The sequence below is a fragment of the Buteo buteo genome, chromosome 13 (assembly GCF_964188355.1).
Source record: "Buteo buteo chromosome 13, bButBut1.hap1.1, whole genome shotgun sequence".
Classification (NCBI taxonomy): Eukaryota; Metazoa; Chordata; class Aves; order Accipitriformes; family Accipitridae; genus Buteo; species Buteo buteo.
The window spans coordinates 31032987-31055558 of record NC_134183.1 but is presented as its reverse complement, the minus strand read 5'-3'; the positions used below and the strand labels follow the sequence as shown (position 1 = coordinate 31055558).

Sequence of the window (22572 nt, the reverse complement as noted above, 5' to 3'; positions counted from 1 at the left end):
ACTAAAACAGATGGCATAAAAGAGAATAAAACTTAATAATAGGAGTGAAATTGCATTCTCAAAAAGGAATCCTGTTCCTGAAATTCTGGCATATCAGGAATATATTAAGCAGAGCTTCATTTCTACTTAACTAGTGGCATGGGCAACTGTCATGGGACTGTGAATGGACAATTAGCACTTTCCATATTCCCTGTCTCTATGACCTGTTTGCAACCTGTCTCACCGCTCCAAGCAGTCACATAAGCAGAAGTAATGGAGTGCTTTTCTGAAAGCAAAATGAATGAAGGAAGATTGTTCTGGAACCCACTGAAAACAAGGAGTGCTGTCATCTAATGAAATGAGCAAAGTTCAGTCCATAGTAAATAAGCACTCTGTGGAGCCCCAGCCAGTGAAAGTAAATGTATCAATAAATGTGTATACAGTAGTAGTAAAGGGAGAGTTCGGAAATAATTGTGCATTTCTTCTGGGAAAAGGATGTGAAGAAAGGCAAAAAGAATTTAAGTTCTGTGGCCTTCAGACAAAGTGATGGATATTGATACTACTTGAATAGCATTCATGCATTTATTGGTGCCCTGTTACAAAGAATGCTCTTTTTCTTCCTCCCCACAGAGGCCAAGATGAAAAAAGCTTACCTTGCATATGCAGAGGCACTGTGATACAGTGCCCTCGTATTTCTCAGTTCTGCCCCAGAAAAAAACAGAACCCATAATAACACTGAATTCAGGGCACCAGTTTAGCTTGAGAGGAAGTCAAAGACAAGCAACACACTCTACTGTTTTCTTATGGCTCTCTGCATGGTCACATCTAGTGCTCTGGTGAGCTACATTTACAGCCATAACGCTACATTTGCATCCATACATCTCCACTTACTGCATGCTAAGTCCATCAACACAGGAAGTTATTTTTCTCATAACAACCTCATACCACAATGACTGATATTCACAGTGCTATATCTATCAGGAAGCAGGAAAAACCTCTATGGCTATTAGATGCCATCAGCATTCCCAACCCATTCAAACAGACTTCTCTCAGCACATTAGACTACAGCTGCATAAAACGCATCTTTCTTCCTCATCCTCGTTAAACGCATAGCTGATTGATTAATTCTTTCTGTATCTTCACTGTATCTTGTGTCCACTGACAGCGCACAGGTATCAGGGAACTATGTGTGGCTCTGCCAGAAAGCTCTGGAACTTCTGAAGCAAAGTGAGGGACTTGAGCATGAAGTTGGGCCATTGTTTAAAAGGATAGATTAGGCTGCTGTGAGAGTAGTGGTATAATTTCATGTGACTGAAGTGTGGCTAGAAAATGCTACTACTAGGGCTTGGGGTCCCACTTTCCTCTTCCACACAGCACGATGTGGAGTGCTGGGATGCTGGTTTCAATAAGCACTTGCCTAATTTTTCTCAGAGGACCAGAACTGACACACTGGAATTCAAAGTTAACACAAGCAACAGATTATTACAGCTGGCTGCAGTGCGGGTCGAGTCATTTTAGTGGTGAAGAGCAGGTTAAGCTGTCTGTGTATCCACAGCTGCTACACTGGGGTAGTGCTCATTGCCAAGTGCTTGGTTATCTAAGATTGAGGCCTAGGGGCTGTGCACACAATTATAACTGAGAATCTGTCCCACAGACACTAAGTAGAGGCACAAGGGTGACTTGCCTCTTGGTGCAACTGGGATAAGTCACCAGAGCTGTTGCAGAATGTCCCTAATCCCCTTACTTACTGTTAGAGGGGGAGAAAAAGCACATCTACATGCGCTGGTTCGTAAGAATGGTTAGTTCCAAACCAGTTCAGCCAGCTGAGTTTAAATCCTGAACCCTCACTAAAAGTGAATCTCATTCCCCTAGTGCAGGTACTCTAGAGCCCAGTTGCACTGTAAAGACCACAACTATTTTTTAATGATATCAACAAATTTAAATCCACTCGAGGCACTACTGAAAAAAGGGACTGCACCCATGATCCACTGCTTCTCTGTGATGAGCATTTGCACCATTACTTTTCATGGGTTTATAGGATGAGTTTCATCAAGCAGCAGAGGCTGTCCTGTACCGTGCACAGCACATACATATTTAGCTGTGCCTGCAGTGCCAGGAAGCACTCCGGGGAACATTATTTCACCTGATTTCAGGTGACATTTATAAACACATTATGGAGGGCCCTTGCCATCAGTTGTAATGCCCCTAAGTCTCCAATGCCCAGGAAGGCTGGGACATCTGTAGGGACAATTTGCCTTAAGGATCAATGAAGTCTATATTACTGCTATATTCCCCAGTGTACTACTGCAACCATTCCTTGTATTGTCATTTAATCCTAGTATCTAACATCAAATCCTGCAATTCCAGGCTGGTTTTGAGGTGTTTTTATCTGCCTGGAGTCTCTTGACAAGACCTGCTAAATAAACCTGGATTGTGCAACCACAACAGCAACAGACTGTAAGAAAAGCTCTGGCTGCAGAGGTTGCCAAGGAGGCTGTGCACACAGCAGGCTGAAGTAACCCAAAAGGGTGCTTGTGAAATGTTTGTGCTGCTGGCAGGCAGCACATTGCCAGGACAGATCACACATCATGCATTTGCACATCAAATGAAGCTGCACTGGTCTGAGAGCATGGGAAAGGCCTGTCTTGAACGGCATGTGTCCTACTTCCTAAACATGTATATTTTACACTTTACACTTGGTTATTGGCCAGATTGAAAGTACCACAAGTTCCCCAAAGCTTGTCGTTTTGCCTTTGAAGTAGAACTGTCTGGATAATGTTTCCTTTGGCAATTTATCTATGTAACAAAGCAGGAACTTAGCTGCATTGGCCTCTCAACAATCCACCACTAGCTTTTGTCAAAGTATTCCTGCATTTGTGTATATGCACTCACAATTTGATCATTTTTCATGACCTTGTTTAGCCCCTCTCCTTCTCCCTTATGGTTCTTCATGATGAGGTTGGTTTAACTTGTGCTAATATTAACTTGCTTCATTTGGGGTTTTTTTCCCTGCTCTTTGTATGCCTGGCTGAGTTCCCATTTCCTACAGCAGCTTAATTAGCAAGACATTTGTGTGCAGCTCACTCCTGCTGCCAAACAAAAAGAATATGTGTTTGCACGGCTTCCCCTGGCAAAAGGGCTCCAGCTCATGATCCACTGGTTTTCTCAGACTCTCCTGGGACCACAAGATGGGACACAGAGCAGGATCTCTTGTGAAGTTTCTGCTGTTTCCTAGTTTCTGTTGGTCCAAAACCTCTCCCACAGTCTTTGGCACTTGACATCCAATCTCAAAGCATAGTCAATGCCTGGCAAGAGAGGCCTCCTTTCAGTTTTTAATTCTGAACTTCACAAACACTCAAGTTTCTGGGAGGGATGCTAAATGGAAAGGTACTCCTTGCTCCCACCAAGAAACTCCAGATTAAGGATGATGGCTAAAGCACTCCCCTTGCATCTGATGGTCCTGCCACTAGTCAGAACTGCCAGCTTGTTCATTCACCATGAGAGTATGGCTCTCACTCAGAGCTGGCTAGTGAGATGCCCTATCCCCAGGCTGTACAGCTATGGGGAGTAAGCAGAGAGCCTTTATTCAAATCAAGCATTCCAAAAAGACCAGAAAAGTCACTAAATACTCTTCAGCCTTATTCTTCCAGCATCACATGCATATTCTCTTTTAAATACAACCTGGCTGTGAAATTAAAGGAGAAAAACACATTGCCTCCAAAGAAACAGGCATTTGTAGAGCTACCAATCTGTGGTTCCTGAGTGGCCTCGAGCCCCTGAGCAGTACAAGGAAAGCTTCTACGCTATGATGTTGCATTGCACCAGGGTTGCCTTATCACAGGGGCTGCCATGTCCGATGTAGTGGAGGAGGCAAGTTTAGTAAGGTTGCTGAGAGCACTACGCCGCTTCTGTCCTGGCAAGAAACTAAACTGGAGCAATGGACTCTTTCCTGAGAATCTGTCCCATGTTTCTCCACAGTGCATACTGGACACCTTAAGCCACAAGAAGCCACTGCTAGAGAGCTCCTGGGGACTGATAAGTTGGCCAGGCCTCTGATCACATCAATATATACAGAACCACCTACTCCCATAACTGAAACTTCAGCAAAACCCAGAGCAATTCCTGCCCTGCCCCTCCAGCAGTATTCCCCTGGCAGCATTTGCCTCCCAAGGACAAACACAATTTGGCAGACATTTATGGGAAAAAATGCCCAGGAAATGCCACTGGCACAACAGACTTTCACATGAGTTTCCTTAGGTAATGCAGAACATTTGACCCTTTCCCCAATTCCATTAGATCCCCTTTGTGAACCACTCTGATGCCACCATTTCAGACAGTTCTAGTGGGAAATTGACAGTAGACTCCACTGCCCAATGCCTTTAAAAAAGACCCAGAAAGATGCTCTCATCTCCTGCATCTGTAGCAAGTTTATAGCCAAGGCTCTGGGACAAATGTTTTAAGTTAATTTCATATTCAATTATAACAGACATAAAAAATACGATGACAAAATCACCACAGATACTGTTTCAAATCACCTTGCAGCTCTTTCCTATGAAAACGCCAAACCTGCTTTCTTCCCTGTAGTGAACTGCGCATATATTATAGAAGGGCTGGTGCAAAGCTGTGCTAAAAGACAGGGTTGATAGTCAATTTCTATTTTAAAAACACATAAAACATCCTGAGCTCTTTGTCAGGGTTTTGGCAAAGAGACTCTTTTCACTAACTGTGTTCTTAGGTAGAACTGCAACAAATGGCTCAATGATTTGTTTTTACAATGTCCTCTCTGGGAAGACTAATTACCAGCTAGCCTTCTAGCATGCAGTTTCAAACATTTGGGGCCCCATTCTTTTTGAAGCAAAATTCATACTATGGACTGCAGAATCTGTCTGGGTGGGGGCATTTTGCTGAAATTTTCTAAAAGCTTTAGGATTATGGGCTGGCCAAGAGATTTCATGATACCTCTAGAACTTTGGAAAATCAAGTGGGGAAAAAAAACATGCTTTCCTCTGTATTACTATTTGTCTTTTTGGGGTAGTAATATAGTCACCAAACCTAAGTCACTGCAAATGCTCTTCTCAACTGTTTTGTACACAAAGCTCAGAAGAACAAAGGTAGATTTCATGCATTCATTGTGAAAGCTGTGTTCAGCAGCAAGAACCACATTGCACACAGCACTGTAGCGTGTTGATCCAGCAGCAGATTCTGCCTGACAAAGGAAAACAAACTGATGGGCTTCTTCCAATTTGTCTTATTTTTATACAAAGTTTCAGGACAATCAACTTTTCTTCCTCATTATTCTCCCTAATGGACTTCTTTCTCCCTTCTTAATTCCTACTCCTCTTGGGAGTAAATGGTGCCTCTCTAAAGGTTCTGGCTGAGGCAAAGCACTGAATGTTTAACTTCACTGTGCATATAGTCTCTGCTAGTATTTTCCAGCTTTGCCATTAAACACGGGGCAGGCCGGGCAGTGGCTCCTCATTAGGCTATGTTCTTGGATGATTTAGACTGCAGACCAAGGCAGCAAACATAACTGACTTTCCAGACTCAGTCATGGCAACCAGCGTTCGGTAAGTCATTATTAGTCTCATCTGCACCAGCCTGTCTTAACCAGTCCAACATGCCTTTTTTTTCCAATTATAGATATCAACCTTTACAGCAAATAATTTTGTGATCTATTTTTACTGGGAAGTTAAGCAGCAGCAAAGGTACTATATGTTCAGAACTCATTGTTCAAACATGGTTTATAACCTTTAAAAGGAAAAATAAACAATCACAAAGACTTGCGAGGTTTCTATGCATAGTTGAGTCGTTCCCTGCTTTGAATGTTATTAAAGCTCTGGAAGACATGCTTGCTTACTTTAGCTTGAGTCATAAACCATCTCCCATTGCAATCACAGGCAAGTTAGTATCTGAGCAACTGCAGATGCTGCAGAGCAGAGAAAAAAAATTATAAACCAGGATGAAATTTCCAGAAGGGAAGGGGTAGTGGGAGTGGGTGGCTTAAATGGGCTTTCACTATTTCTTTCCCTGACAGTCTTTAGCACATCTCTTACAGCCTCATGCCTCACCCCCAGTTGTGCATTTGATCACATCTCCTGCACAGCATCTCTTCTACAACCTTCTGCAACTGTCCTTTAAGTGGCATTATTTTAGAAATCTAAACTGAAAGGTTCCTCTGCATATAAGGAATCAAACTACATAAATCTCACACTATATTCAGAATTTCCAGAATCCATAGAGAATCCAAACCCATAAATTTGCTTCAGCTGCTTATTTATGTCAGGTATGCTCAAGAAGTTCAGACCTGGAAAGAAACTTGTCCTCTCTTCATGCAACTGCAGGTATGGGCACTTCCTATGGAATATATTTACAACACAAATAGGCTTTGGATGGTCTACAAACCAAACTTACAAGAACTGAGGGAGTTACAGTTACAAGGTAAGCATCCATTTTGAAACTGTTCTAATAAAATCAAGTTATTTCAGCTGCAATGGCCTGCAGGGACAACAATATTTGCTTTCTTTTGCATCATCTTTGTCAATCCTTCATGGCACAAAAAAAGAAAAAGGTGTTAATTCATCACCTTATTATTTGTATGCAGTCGATCAAAACCATGGCCCCACTGTCCTCTACAAACATCATAGACTTGGTCTAGGCCTCAAAAGTTTTAAAAGTAAAATGAAAAGCCAGGAAAAAAGAAAATAATTATTATTACCATTTTACAGACAAGGAGCTGATTGAGAGAAAGAAATGCAGCAACTAATCCCAAGATTACAGAGGAAAATCTGCTGCAAAGGCTAGGACCAAGCACAGATCTCCTGACTCCTAGCACAGTGCCCTACTTGCTACTGGCTTTTTCCTGAGCCATGTTTCTTGCATATAAACACTGTAATTATACTATTGTAAAGGAAAAATTAATACATGCAAACACATACACAGAGAACTGATGAGACTCTTACAGAGGAATTCTGTATGTCTAAAGATCTGTAGAATTTAAATGCTTTTCATTTCTGACAAACTGAGCTGGGGAAAGCCCTTGAAATTCTTTTGGAACTAATGATTTTTTAAGACCTTCAAATAGGGGAGTCTGATTTTTCTTGTTACAAAGAGCACATCAGTCATTCATTTCTACATATTTAGACTCAGTGCAGGATCTCTCAGCTAATAAATAATACCATCAACTTTCACCAGGACTTGACCGTAGACAAATGAGATTTTCAGCATTTTATCAGTTTATTGCAGTTTTGGTGTGTTGTTTCCTGTTTCTCCAGAGCCAAGTGGCAAGCTCCATACTTATATGTGCCTGTAAGTTATTTATTTATTTTCACTCACACACACACACACACACACACACACGCATGCACGCATGCACGTGCATTCAGCCTGCAGGTTTTTTATTTGGATGCATGCAGTTCAATCTCTTGCACTCCCTTTCACTCCCCATTTCTGCATTTGCTCCCCACAACAGGAGATGAGCTTGCAGAGGACGTAAGCACTGTTTATCCCTGCTGAGTTCACTGGGAACTGACAGTGTTCAGCATGTCTGAGAACCTAGGATATATAGGTATTTAGGTATCTATCTGCAAGGCTTTAACTCAAGGAAGCAATTAGGCATCAGTTTGTGGCTGGTTGTGCTTCAACACCAGTTTGAAGTTGCCTGACTAAAACCCTTTGAAAAGTTGAGTCTAGAGATGGACCTCTACGTGAGATTTCTAACAGAGGTCCAGCCAGCATAAGCGGTGGCATACAAGTCAGAGCTCTAGGTTGAGATGAACTGTTCTCTTGACTCTGTTGACTTGATCTCTTAAGACAGCAATGGGAGATAAGACCCACAGAGCAGGTGTCAGCACCTCCAGCATAGAAATATCAACTTAGGGTGAGATTCATCTTGCCCAGGTTCCTAATTTAGGAATCTTACTTGAAAATTAAATCCTTACCTAGACTAATTCAAATTATATTCAATGCTTCATTTTTTAAACTCAAAACTATTGATGAATTGATGGCAAAATTACATAACTATGTATGCAACATGCTGGGTTACCCTCAGGGAACCCTGATTAGATCCTCTTACTAACTCTGTTGTTAAATCCTGCAGACTCAAAACATCAAGGTGCCAATATCCAACTGCATTGTAGCACAGGCACAACAATGCCTTGAGAATGTCAAAACTAAAAAAAAAAAAACAAACCCAAAACAAAAAAAACCCAACCAAACAAAAAAAAATGCATGCTTTTATAAGTAAAAGAAAGTTATTATTTTTGAAAAACATATAGAGAGAGAAAACAAGCAGAAACAGTAAAAGTTCATTTTGAGTTCTTGATAATCACCATCCTAAATGCCAATGATTTTATAAACTGATCAGAATATTAATGATGATACATTTTTTTCCTAAACTCTTGCCACTTACTCTTTTGGCTCCTTATTCACCTAAGCACTTACATGGTGTGATTTATGCCAGCCTGCATGTTATTTTTCTCTGATTTTTTTATTTCTAGTCTCAGTACTCTTTTTTCCTATTTAATATGGAACAAACTGCATATAGTCACACTGGTTGCTTGCTCTTAGCGCCTGGTATTTTTTTTTTAAAGTGCAATTACAGTGTAATACCATCCTAGAAGATACCAGGTACTACAGACAATTCAGCTGCCTTCACAACTACAATAATATGCTCGAGCCAGTGCAAACAAGTGATGCAATGCAAGCTGTGTTCTTCCCAAGGGTGGAGAGCATCCCCCAGCCAGACTCTCAACTTGTTTCTTCCCAAGGAGAACAACTTGCAAGGTCACTTTTGAACCCTTACTTCCCATGGGGTGGCCACAGTCCACCCAGCAGAGCCAAGGGAAAAGAAAATTAACCTCTGAACTATCTTTGCTCATATAAAGAGTACATAAACTAGCAAAGAGCAATACATAACACTAATTAATTGCAGCTTTGCTTGCAAGGATTGACAGATTCTCCTCAATAATCTGAAAAGGTACATGACTAGTACTGAATTCTTGTGACTTTATTTGGAAGCTTAAAATAGATGCTAGCATATCCATGTGTAAGTCGTGTATAATTTTCAAATGCACGAGCCTCAATTATTTTTTTAATGTTTCTGTAAGAGTTGCTGGTGATTCCCATCCAAATCTATCATTCAGAAAATGGTTTAATAGAAGAAAAACAACACCATCTAAATAGATTATAAATTCTATAGTTTTTGCTTTTTAAAGCATTGTGGAGATAGAGAACACTAGAATATATTAGTGTGACAAAGGATTTGACTGGATTAGTACTATAACAATTCTTTAGTTATTAATCAAGCTTCTTTATAGGACCATCATTGTTTGGCCACCCAATAACTACATTTGTTATTCTGATGTACATAAATAGCATTTTTTTAATTATGATTCTCTTCTTTAAGCAGCCACATACATATCTTTGAGTTGGCCCCTAATGGGATTTGGACTTCTAGCAATTTTTCAAAATAGTGAGGATTTTAGTAATAGATTACACAAATAAAAGTCAATCTATATTTCAAATATATAACCAGACAGGAGCAGAAAAGCATTTAGAAGAAGGCATACAAGTCAGATGCATTAAGAAAGTTTGAACTTTTGCAAAATGTTTAACATCTCTGAACTCTCATTAAGGCTTAATACCCAAGTACCCCTCTTTTCCTGTTCATTCCCCTGCTTCATTCCCATTCTGAATCTGTTTCACAGTTCAGTGCACCAGATGATAATTTTTTCTTGTCATGACTGTCTCAGTCCAGCTGACTCTGGTTAGAAATCTCTTCTTGTGGCAGCTCAACCCATTCTCCACACCAAAGAATGGTGATAAGCAACCAGACTTCTGAAAGGCCAGTCCAATGTTCTTTCTGATCTTTTCAGACATTTCTTGATCGTAACACAGAACAAAACACTTTAATACCAGCCTTTTGCAATTAAATCACAATTCTTACCTAGCAGCCTAAAGAACCTCAAGAGCCTTATCATCTTTTGCCTTAAATGTGTACACACACATGTAAAAAATAAAATAAAATAAAATTCCAAACCAGAATACATCACTGCACATAGAAATAGACATGAAAATACACACACAACAGATGCTAGTTATTCTGTACTACTGGAAGGTTCTCAGACTGTACATGGTCTGGAATAGTCTGCAGGGAGGCTTTTATACCACCTACAAAACATTGCTGCTGCAAGATTTTCTAGCATCTTTCAAGCAGATAAACAGCTTCTGCAGTGTTATAAAGGGGCCATGCTTGGGGCAACTTGGGCTGGACTGGACTGAAATCATGCAGCTACTATACACAATAAAAATAACAGGTTGTCTTGCACAGTGTAATGTGACATACTTAAAATTTAATCTTAACACCCATGGCATTCCATAGCATCTATAGGAACCATGAACCAAAGGTCAGACCTTCCAGTAGGTGACATCTGTTGTCCCAGTGATGTGTTCCACAACAAATAAGGGTATAACACTAAAGAAAACATGTGACATTGGTAAAGAAAAACAAACAAACAAACAAACAAAAACGGGAGGGAGAAAAGACAAGAAAAGACATCAAATTTTTTTTGAGCAGGGCAGAACAAATGTTTGACTGAAAAGCTTCAGGTCCAGCTGGGAGAAGGCCAAGACTAATTTAACCTTTGGTCAAATGGTTGGGAGTTAGCTAGTTTCCTTTTTCCTCTTACATCACTCCCAGAGATTTTGACAAAAATAATATGGCCCCAATTACATGACATTACAGGCTCTCATAATGCACTGGGGAGGATAGTGTTGAAACCCCTTGGAGACAAATTAATCCCAGCAAAGCAACAGCTGTAAGATTGCTATAAACAGGGAAAACAACTACAATGTTTGCATCATGTACTTATATGATTTTACTATAACTTATTAACGGGATTAGATTATCGGATTTTTTTAACAGGTCTGACAGCCTTGTATCATCAGGAAAATATCAGTTGTCGGGTTGCATGTAGGTGCTAGTAAGGCATTCAACCACTCAGTACAATCTTTTAAAAAGCTAAAGCAGACCCAGGTATAAGATGATTTATCTTGCTTTCAGAAAACCGTATGCATTCAGAGAATACATGATCTACAGGGTTTTTTTTAAACACGCTGGAACGGATCGCCACTTCTGTCACCCTCTGCCTCATACAGCCCCAGTGACTGATCAGGTGTCACGCACCTGCTCAGCCTGCCGGCGCTGCTGACTCGGAGCCCCCCCGCGCCCTGGTACAGTGTTCCAGGAACCGCCGCCAGGAGCCCCCTGGGGGCCTATCGCTGAAAGCCTCTTCGGCGTTTGCACTTCAAAAAAAAAAAAAAAAAAAAAAAAAGAGTTCACTAGCCGAAGAAAACACAACCCTCCTGTCCCCTGCTTTCCAGTTACTCTATATACATACCCCTTTTCTAGTACTCCTACCAATGCTGACATGGTATCAAACACGTGCTGTTCTCCTCTGCTATAAAACCACTCCGGTTGTAGCCCACGTGCTTATTTTGGAAAAAGAAAAACTGACCAGAAGGCAGATTGCCGTTTAAGCCCCCCTCTCTGTAACTGCTCCCATGCCCAACCCACGCACCCCTCCCAGGTTTCGGCGGCCCACGCCCGTGCGCTGCCAGTGAGCCAAGGGTGAAGCTCAGTCCCCCGCACCTAGCCTCGCGGAGGCCCTCCTCTGCCAGGGCAGAGCCATCCCTGAAGGCCACATGTGCTCCGGGCCCACTAACGGGCCTCCGGAGAGCAGAAAAGCAGCTTTCAGTTGAGCTAGATTGCAAAGCATGGGCTTAACCCTCACCATGTTCCTCAGCCACCCACACCTCCTGCTTTTCCAGAGCACTGCACTAAGCCCCAAGCGTGAGCCACGTACACCAAGGCAGTGGCACCGGCTGAGGATGACGCTTCCAGCACAGGACGGACACAGGACAGGGGAAAGGCAGGTTTACCTGGGCCCGTTCTGGACACTGCCACAGGCCGAAGCGAAGCGCTGCAAGGCCACCCTGGCTGGGAGCCGTCCCCAGCGGTGACGCCAGCCAGCTGGGGCAGCGCTGCCCGCAGGCTGGCCGGTACGGCCCTTGCTGTCACAGCGCTCCCCACAGCCTGCCTGAGCCAGGCCGGCCACGCACAGGGAGCAGCCTGTGGAGGAGAGGGGAGCGGGGCGGGCCCAGCCTCACGGCGCTGCCAGGCCGGCGGCCGGGCCCCGCGGCCCCTCACGGCGGGGCGGGAACCTTCTCGAACCTCCGGGGCGGCCTGGGCCAGGGAGCTGCCGGCCGCCGCCCTTCGTCGCCAGGGCCGCAGCAGGAAGCCGCGGCCGTGGTCCGGCACTGCGAGTTCGCCAGCTGCCACCTCATCGTCAGCTGCACCGAGAGCCATTACCCGTCCTCGCACTCTCGCCGTGGCGGCGGAAATCCCTGGCGTGACCCTGCCCTCCTGGCATCGCTTCTCCCAGCAGCCTGGCCAGAGGCACCTGCTGCACAGCAGCTCTAGCCCAAGCAGCTGAACGGTGCCCGTGCGGGAAAGACTTCAATGAAATACGGTGCTTTCTTGTGATAAAGCAGCCAAAACTACCTTCCTAAGTTTATAGCAGCTGGTGGAAAACTGTGCCGTAAGCAAAAAGTGCGGAGACCTCTACATGTGCTATGAGGAGAGAGGGAGATGATTTTTCTTCCAAACTGAGAAAATATGCTCATATGGAGGAGTATTTTTAGGTGCTTTGTGTTGGTACTTTGAGAACAGGAGCTGGTTGGGGTTTATTTTCCCTTACTTGGTTTGGATTGCGTTTCTGCCTTCCACTTGGAAGGAGTAAAGATAGATGTTCATGGTAACTGTGAAATACGACATTATATTCATTTTTAAGAGCTGTTTTTATATATCGTAAGCTTAATTTAATCAGATGAAGTTTAACTTGTGATTGCAATTTGTAATGTTTCGTTTAATAGATTATAACTAATAATGTCATGACTATAACAAATAGTATATAATATCACAAATATTGGTGTGAAATTTAGTGCATATTGCAACAAATTTCATGAATGGCATAAAGGAGTTTTGTGAAAATTTGCATTGCTTTTCAATAAACACCATTTGTCACTTAAAATTATTCAGGTGAGACACGATATGACTGGATATGCTGTTATGTTCCCATATGTGTGTACCCATTTTATACGTATACTTCATGAAAACGTATGGATTTCATGACAGATTTTAGAAGTAACTTACAGGAACTATACCTTGATAAATGCTGTATCATTACGTTGTCTGTAATCCATAGGGTTTAAAAATGTAAAAATCCACAGGGGTTTAAAAAACATGCTTTCTTCTTACGGAAATTTTAACATAGTAAAATGTGCAAACTTGAGAACAAGTAATTAATAAAACCAGTGAAAGTTTGCACACTATGTTGAAAGCTCAACACTACCCACAAACTTAAAAACTGCGAATGCATACGCCTCTGGCTGTGCAGTCTTCACTTCAGGTTTGGGCTGGGCTGCTGCCCCTCTGAGGGCTGTCATGTTGTGCCAGAGACCAGAGTCTTCCCCTGATAGCTGGGGCAGGTTCCTAAACCCTGCAGCTTCCAATAGCCTCTGCTGTGTTGGAGGGGGGCAGAGGAGGCTGTGGGGCAGCACGTGGAGCACACTGCCCCCGCAATACCTGAGACACATCCAGCTCTCTCTGTGGAGAGGACGAGGAGGAAGGAAAGTGAGCCTGTTGGGGGGGACGTGTTGTTTACAGGAGGTCAGATAAGCAATTTCCACGTGTTCTTGTGGAAAGCATAGCTGTCACTTCTTAAGAGATGCAAAGTATGTCTCAAAGACAAGGGTCTCCACTGCTATGCAAGGTATGCTTTGATGTTATTCCTCCGAATGATCTTTCAAGATCTACTGAATTGGAAAGGCATCTCTACATATGGTGGAAGAAACAATAAGAAGATCTGTCAAGTAACAAGGCCGTAATAGAACGCTTTCCTTGAAATGTAATTATTCTGCATGTATGCAAAAGATATACAAGTCTCCTGGGAAATAAACGAGATTTTGCAAGGATCATTCCAAACCTAGAAAGGAAGAATGCTCTTCCTTCATGGATGCCTTATTAACTCTATATATTTTCATGTATTTTCTAAAGAAAGTTTACAGTCTATTTAAAGTGTATGGCCTGTGCCAGGACAAAAAAAATAAAAGGGAAAAAATCTAAATATGAGCAATGCTGTAGAATATGCATCTAGGAATTACATGTATGCTTTGCAGAGTTATGCCATCTTTTCAGTCCTACATTATAAGAGCTGTAATCTCAAGCAGGCACTAAGCAAATGAGACAGGCTCATTTAAATGTGGCCCACAGTGCAATAATTACAGTTTTTTTGGCCTGAAACTGACCCTAGTACCGTGCTACTGTGAAGGGCATGATATTGGCTATCCATCAGCATCTAAACAAATAAGTACCATTAGATCAGCTTTGCTCTAGAATGGCAAGTAAAGAGACTGACCTGTTTTGGCAAAGGAATAGGGTAGAGGAATGCAGGATGGTAGCAAGGAGACTGCTAAAATAACCTGCAGCATAACAGGCAGTCTACGTGAATGTAAACCCACACTAACACCGCTCCGAAAAGTCACTATTTTCAAACAGGACACTAGAAAACGCACACTGTCCCACCCATTAGCATGCAAAAATAATTACTTAAGAATAGGGATCAGTAACCCATGGCACTCACGGACAAACAAAGTCAGCACATGGATCAATTTGGAGTACCATGTAGGAAGGCTAGTGCGTGGCCGAGAGCTGAAAGTTACAAAAGCTGAAGGGAGGTATCCATGGAAAGTAGCAGCTTCCAGCTTCCACTGAGTTCAGCTCCGCCTGGAGTCACCCTACCACCCATCAGCTGGCCTGTCTGGAAATCAACAGGAGCTGGAAGTGCTACTTTGCCAGAAGAAAGGTGTTGCAATTAGCTCTGACCTACCTGCATACTTCACCTCTAACTTCAGAAGGAAATACCCAGTTTGGCACTGGACACCAAAATAGGGTACTGGCCACTCATAAAATGTTGCTGACCCCAGCAGTACGACACGTTAAGCCAGTTCCTCAACTTAATGGAGTAATTTTTATAAAGTTGCTTGTTAAAAATATTGGGACCATACTTTTCTAGTAATTGAATGTAGAAACTCTTAGTGTAGTTTAGAGGATAGCCTGGTAAGGGGAAACTAATCAACATAGTCAATTTAGAGGAGCAATGAGATTAAAGTTTGTGGCACTGTTATATTTCTGCCTTATTAATGATTACAATATGGAAAAAATTCCCTTCCTAGGACTGACTACTCAGGAACCGCTGGGTGAAGGAAGGGGGAGATAGCTGAGGTTGCTCTCCTGAGTCTCTGCAGTAAAAGTCCTTTGTGTGATCCTGCTTTTAATAGAACATTCTAAAAAATTAGAAATAACAGTTTATAAAAGTCAGTATGCAGCCTCACCACATATAAATGCACACACATGTATACATGCATATTACTGAAAGATATATTTTTACTTAACCTCTGAATATGAGAGCCATGCTGGTAGGCAGACTTCTCAAATGTCTTCCATTTCATGCTACACTTTTACGGTGGGAAGTTATTGACATCAGAAAGGAAGAATAATGAAACTGAGGTCACAGAGTTATTTACACTGGCGGGTGGATCCCACAGCATTCCTGTATGATTCCATTGTTTTGATGACCCTCTTTTTGGGATTCTGTCACACATTACATCTGATTTTTGGATCTTGGTAAGTTGAAAGGGACACTGAGAGGTTTGTTTGGTTACTGTTACCAGTGAGTTAACATAAGGTTAAAAAGCCTGTCCCTGTTCAAGCCAATGGCACAATTCCCAATGACTTCAGGAAGTTTCCAAACTCCCTGCCCCAAAGTGCTAACAAGCCAAACAGAAGAAGGAGCCATGTAGATGCAAAGCTGAGCAAGGGACACCCAGAGAACACCCAGGGAACACCCAGAGAAATCTAATTAAATTGTTGAGGGGGGGAAGGAGAAGGAATAGTCAGCAGTATACAAGTTCCTTTAAAAGGCAAGCTTTCTTTTAAATTTTGCTGTTGGAAGGGAAATTTGGGAAATATTGCCTTAAAGGCTTTTGCTTAGAGTTGGGAACTGACAGTCCACTACTACATGAACCAATAAAACAAGCAGAGCACAAAAAGCCATGTTTAGATCATAAGCAGAAATCTCATAAGCACCCCAGTCCTGAGATAAGCCTTCCCTTTGTTTTCAGACCATTGATGTAAAGCTGTTAACCTTCACAGATACTGTACCACAGTCTGGCCAGCAGGAATTAAAAACACAGGCCACAGTGACTGGAAAAAACAGACTAGTGACACATTAGCAACAAGGACGTGTAAGTACGGCTGTGAATAACATGGCTCTGATCCTAGTGCAGAAGCTAAGGGCTTCATTACATTTAATTACTTCCGGCTTTAAATCAAGGCCTGCTTCAAAATGAGGGTGGCTGCTATTAAACTAAATTACTTTCCCCTCAAGCTCGTATGGAAAAGTACAGTACCAAAGGAAGACAGCTTCTATTAAAAGCAGTATGGTAAAGGTGCTGCTGCCAAGCTAGAGATGGTTTGTAAGTGGGAGCAGCTCATAAATGAAGTTTTATATGGTATCTGTCTTTAATACTTTATGAGGGAGAAACCTTTGTATTTAGCTCGGTTCCTTTCTGCCTGTTACTTTTTGCTGCTCGTTGTGCCACTCTGAACTGCTATATAACAACCCTTCCTAATGCAGAAGTTACACATCAGCACACAGATTCTTTTTCCTGTGGGTTTCCCCCCTTGCAGGATGGGTATAGGGAGTGACGGTACAATACTCAGCAACATGAGACTTCCCAGAAACAGTGTGTACTCTGAGATGCGGGCAGGTTTGGATGACCGTGTGTTTGAGCATAGATTTCAAACATAAACACATTAAGCGATAGAAGAAACCCTCTCCCACAAAGGTCGCAACACTTACATCCTGGACCTACCCGGATGACAGGCCCAATTAGCACTGATTAAAAAAGCAGTAAGAAGCAAAACACCAGCAACAGCCCTCGATATAATAATATGCTGACACCAGATTCCTAGTGGACAAGCTGAAAGGAAAATGAGGAATGGGTTACTCAAATCAAACCAAATACAACCTGAAGGAGAATTTACCCAAATCTTCTGACAGATTTTTTTAATCCCTGTTGTGTCTCTGGCTCTCACTCATATTCAGCATCTGCTCTCTATCCTTGATCACTATCCGAATATTTGTTCTATGCACTTAATTTCATTCTCTTTCATTTTATAGCCTGCATGGTTCATTTGTTCATTCTTTGATTTGCCCTCACATTTTCTCAGCTTTTCATCTCTTTCTGCTTTTTTTTCCCTGTCTCCTGGCTTTATTGTCTCTTTCTCTCTCTTTTTTTGCCTTAGCCTATAAAGCCCTAAATTTCCCTTCCCTATTTCCCTGTTGCCTTCCTGTCACCATTTGTTTTCTATCACCCTGCTTTTCTGCTGGCTGATGTTGGAAATATTTCAGGAATTTCTAATTCACAGTGCCATGAGAACTGTTATCTTTGCATTTTCACTAGTGAAAGTGCTCTCGCACGGTAAGGACATGACGGAGCAAGCCTGGGACAGAGGGGCTTTGGATGGACTCTTCCCTGAGCCCACTTTGCCTCCCGAGTGGTACGCTCCAGTGTGGAATGTGCGAGAGGAAGCTGGGTCCATGGGGAGTGTGCGGGCTGGGGGCAGGGAATGTGTATTGAGAAACCTCAAATTCCACACAACAGAAATGAGTACAGGAGAAACTGAAATACAAGAGAGAAGCAGGATGAGGGACCAGCTGGAGAAGGGTGGGGGGGAGAGCAGGAAAAAAAATACACCCACCACCACCACACCCTAGCCTTTAAGTTTTTCTTCCATGCAGGTGCAGATGAGCAGCAGTACCAGCCCTTTCTAATACTCACTTGCTCTGAGTAGTAATGCTAAGAAAGCCTCAGACCTCAATCTATTCATTATTTCTTTCCCTGAGCAGGGTTAGGGGTCACCTTTAAAATAACAACTGCAAACAAAAGGCAATTACATGGAATAAAAAATGATCAGTGACTGAAAGAGCCAGCCAATGCATGCACTGCTGGTGACTTGTCATTGTAGCGTGACAATATGCCAACTCAAAGTCACCACAGAGAGAAAAGTAAATAAATGGATAAGTTACTTTATTCCAGTATCTAGAGATGACTCAGGAAAAGACCATCAAAGGTTAAACCACCTACTTTGTTATTGCTTCTGCTGCTCCTGCTATTCTTACTTGTATTCTGGTAACACCAAGAGGCCTTAACCAAGATCGAGGCCGTTGTGTTAGGCACAAGATAAATATGCACAGGAAGAGAAAGTTCCTGTTTTAAAAACTTAAAGCTTAATGGATAAGATGAGCAAGAAGCTGAGGAAAAACAGAGGTAAAGAGAAGTGAAATGACTCAAACTGAGTCACAGCAGGTCAGTCAGAGAGCTCCTATCGTATGTTTTACAGTTGCAAGGAGTTGAACAGGAAGAAACTGGGAATGTTGTGTATACTATTATGTTTATTGTTTAGAAATGTAAGAATTCCACAGCCTCTTCCATCCACAGTGATGGAAGCCTCCTCTGTATATGCAGATAAAAGTTAGTTCATGTTTACTAGGTTGGTCCTTCACATGCCCACCATACTGTCTCGCCATGATAAACATACATGACATTCATTACCATTTACAGATCATGTGTAGATGGTGATGAGATCAGGATATGTCCAGCTAATACAGTGTATCTTTGTCTTGTCTAGTTATCTACCTTCTTCCATTCAATTTCTGCACTGGCTTTAATTAAGCTCCCACAGTCTCAAGAGCTGCCAGAACTGTCATGCTGTTACAGAAAAGGTGACCTCAATCACTAAGTAGGACTCAAGAGCTCCTTGGACTCTGAGGTCATCTCTGATTCAACTTCACATTCTCCAAATATTACTGCAAACAGTTTGCTAAAATGCTACCCTCTGCATTTCAGCTGCAGCTGAAATTCAAACAGTAAAGTAAGGTAGTAGCTAGTAAAGGGAAGCCACTTGTCTACACAGTGCAACAGCAGTCATTGTGCCAAACAGCAGCAGCACAGCATAATGCTCATAACCAGTGTTTTAAAATCTTCAGAAACATTTTACTGAAGTGCTACAACCTGCTAAAGTAAGACAGCGCAGAGATGATCGTAACTGCTAACTGCAGACTACAGACATACCAGGATGGGGCTAACGGAAGAAGTACTGCCTATCACCACCATCTACAATTTTCAGAACTTCAGGAACTTCAGACCTTAAAAAAATTCCAGAATCACCCCAGTGCTAGTCCAGTACCAGCAGGTACTCCCAAGTCTTCAGGATGGATGCCCTATGGATGGCAACATTGCAAGACACTCATAATTAACCATAAGGTTTGTTCACACTGGGTCAACAGGACACAGTGGTACCATGTTTGGGAGATAGCTATCCATTAAACTGACAAGTATTGAAAAGACTTTAGCACCATTCACTACTATCAAACAACATTTTCCCCCTAAATAATAGAGAAAACAAGAGAATGTCTGTAATGATTACCTTTCCCTACTAAAAAGGCTTTTCCTTGTCACGATCACAGAGAAGTACCCCTGAGCTGACCAGCTGTCAGTCACACAGTCTTCCAAGCACCATGCAAGCTTCAGGCAGAAGACCTGTAACTATGGCAGAGAACCCATTAGTCTTTGTCTTCATGATTTCCCCTGAAATCCTATTAACTGGTTAGCAATGACTGACAGTTACTGCAGCATTGATTGACTCCTGTCCTCAAAGCATAAACCAAAGTAGCATCTTTATCAAAATTTGTTGAATGGGTTAAGATGGCCAACTGGAAACGAAACAAGGAGTTATAAAACCCTGACATGGGGAATGAGGAGAGTTTTCTGCAACCATGACAGAAACAAGCAAGGGGAGGTAACTTCCATCAAGTGTGCCTCTCTCAGAATGATGCATTCCTGAGCACCTATTTCAAAACTATCTGGGTCCAACCTATAAAGATAAAAAACCAACAATATCCAGCAGCAGTCAGCTGAGAAAACAATTATGACAAGACAGAGTAGGTTAATCACTGTGGCCTATTTAAAGCACTTAGAAAACGGACATTGACCTTTATTCTCAGTAGCCCTCAGGCATGTCACCATAAAATCCCTTAAGGAGAATGATCAAATTCAAGGTACTTAATAAGCCTCTTCTGAGGTCCTGTTCCAAATATTTTAACTTCATTTGTAATCATTAAGCACTGGTAGCCTCAGGACACAAAAAAATAGAGAAGGAAAGTGAGGAAAGGAGTCAGGGAAGAGTCAAAATATACCTGACCACAAAAATATTGATCATTACTTTCTAAGCTTTTGAAAAAACAAACCAGCTTTGTTGAAAATATCAGAACAGAACTGCTACTTCGGATGGTGTTCAAAATATGGCATAGCTAAAGCAGATGTGGACACACCAGACAAATGGAAACTTACAGAAAAGTATCTGTGGTTTATTGTGGATTACAAACTGAATAGGAGTCAGCCATGTTATGCTGTTGCAAAAAAGTGTAAACACAAGAGTGCAGAAACAGAAGCACAAGCAAGAAGACATGTTTACAGAGTACAGTTACAGGCTGGAGATAGTGAAGAGAAAATAATGAGGCTGACCAGTGATTCTGAAAGCATGATCACAGAAAGACTCAATGAACTAGAGGTATACAGCCCAGTGAAAACACTCTAGAAAGTGATGGGGGGTGGGAAGGTTAGGAATGTTAACAACCTGTGAACATGTAAAAGGCTCTATGAAAAGGACTGGAAGAGTCTGATCTCCATAAATTTAAACTGTAGTGATGGAAATTCAGATTAGGCATTAGGAAAAATCCTTCTAATGTTAAAATATTATACTGGACTAGATCACCTGAAAAACTGTGGTGTCTTCATCACTGGACATCTTTAAGAACAGTTAAACACCTGTTGGGAATGACTGAGGTAGACTACATCACTCCTTTGTGCAAGGAGATAGACTGCATTCTTGTTTAGCATAATGATTTTCACATTTTTCATTGTAATTGGTCAGTCACCTGGAATGTCTTATATAGAACTCCCTTCTCTGGACAGGGAAACAACACGAGACTTCTGGTAATGCTCATATTCAAATCCCCCAGTTGCCAGATGTTCAAATTAGAGAATAGGTTTGGAAGAGCAAAAAGGGAAGTTATCAACATGTCTTGAATGGTAATCTGGAGTCTAAAAAACAGAAAATCAATTCAACAGTGAAGGACAGATGGCATTTGGGGGAGTCCTCAAATCACTTCCCATATTGAGAAATCACAGCCATAATTTTCTGTGCAACTGACACAGTTTTGAAATGGTGAGGCCACCTTCATGTTAGCTCAGGTATTGTCTCTTTTCATGTTATCTGATGCAAAAATTACTCCTGACTTTTCCTGTGAAGAGAGGGAAAGGACTCTCCTCACAAGGCTTATAGGCAAAAACAAGAAAAAGAGGTTGACAGGATTTTTAAACTAATGCTCTTGATTACCTCTCATGTTAGGTTCCAAACATTATCTTCCTTGTTCAGCATGTCAATCTGTTTGACTTTTGTAACAAAAATATAGTCAGACCTGTGCATATTGCATTTCAGAAAAGTCGGTTTTTTGAAACATCTGTTTGGAAGTGTTAAGGTTCTGCTGAAAAACCCCACACAGATGTGGGCAGCATGCCATATTCTGAACAACAATAGAATCTCCAAACATCCTCCCAGGACATCCTTAAACAAAATTCCCAAAGAAAAATGAAATCAAAGGTTTTTAACCAAAATTTTGTTTTGCTAAGCTGTGCATGGCACTATATCTGTCCAGCTGCATGGAAGACTAAGTCAGCTGCCACTTTCTGGCAGTGCCATGTCTTGCACTATTGCATGTAGTTCCACTAACATGGCCCGCAGTATGTTTTCCCCTACCCCATGTCTACTGATCCCTAGTATATTAGGTGAAGGAGAAGAAAAAGGGGGAAAAAACACCACAGAACTCAGAGCAGTATGTTTTTCTTATTTCTTCCCTTTTTGCCATTACAGTGCCCTGTATGTGCTGAATATTTGCCAGGATTCTCCACCCAAATTTATTGCTCTCAGTTCACCCATATTTTTCAACACTTCTCTTGGGATTCTCATCCCATTGTTTCTTTCAAATTTCATTTTCTTTTCTCTTTTTCTCTCTAGCTTTCTTTACTTTTCCCCCTATTTTCCACAGTCCCTCTCACCCCTACAGGAAAGAAAAAAAAAAAAAAGGAATGAAATGAACTGCATTTTAACAATCAGAATAACAGCAAAACAATGCTCTTGAGATCCCATCTGTTGCCAACACATCTCCCAAGACAGCAAATGATGGGCATTCCTGGCTAAATAAAGAGAATTTCCCACACCCATTAAAGATCTACACAGCAAAGACTGTTGTTTAAGTATTTACTTTTTATGGCATACAAGAAAACTACCTGGAATTGTAAATACCAATGACATATTGTTCACATCTCTACCAAACATGTGGTCAGTGGCCA

The 22572-nt window shown here is 41.9% G+C and overlaps 1 long non-coding RNA gene across 1 annotated transcript in view; it reads right to left on the bottom strand.

The window, feature by feature from the left end:
• The window catches only part of LOC142039125 (uncharacterized), a 133811-nt gene that overhangs the window by 57945 nt on the left and 53294 nt on the right, over positions 1-22572 (bottom strand). The gene's annotated exons all lie outside the window — the stretch shown is intronic.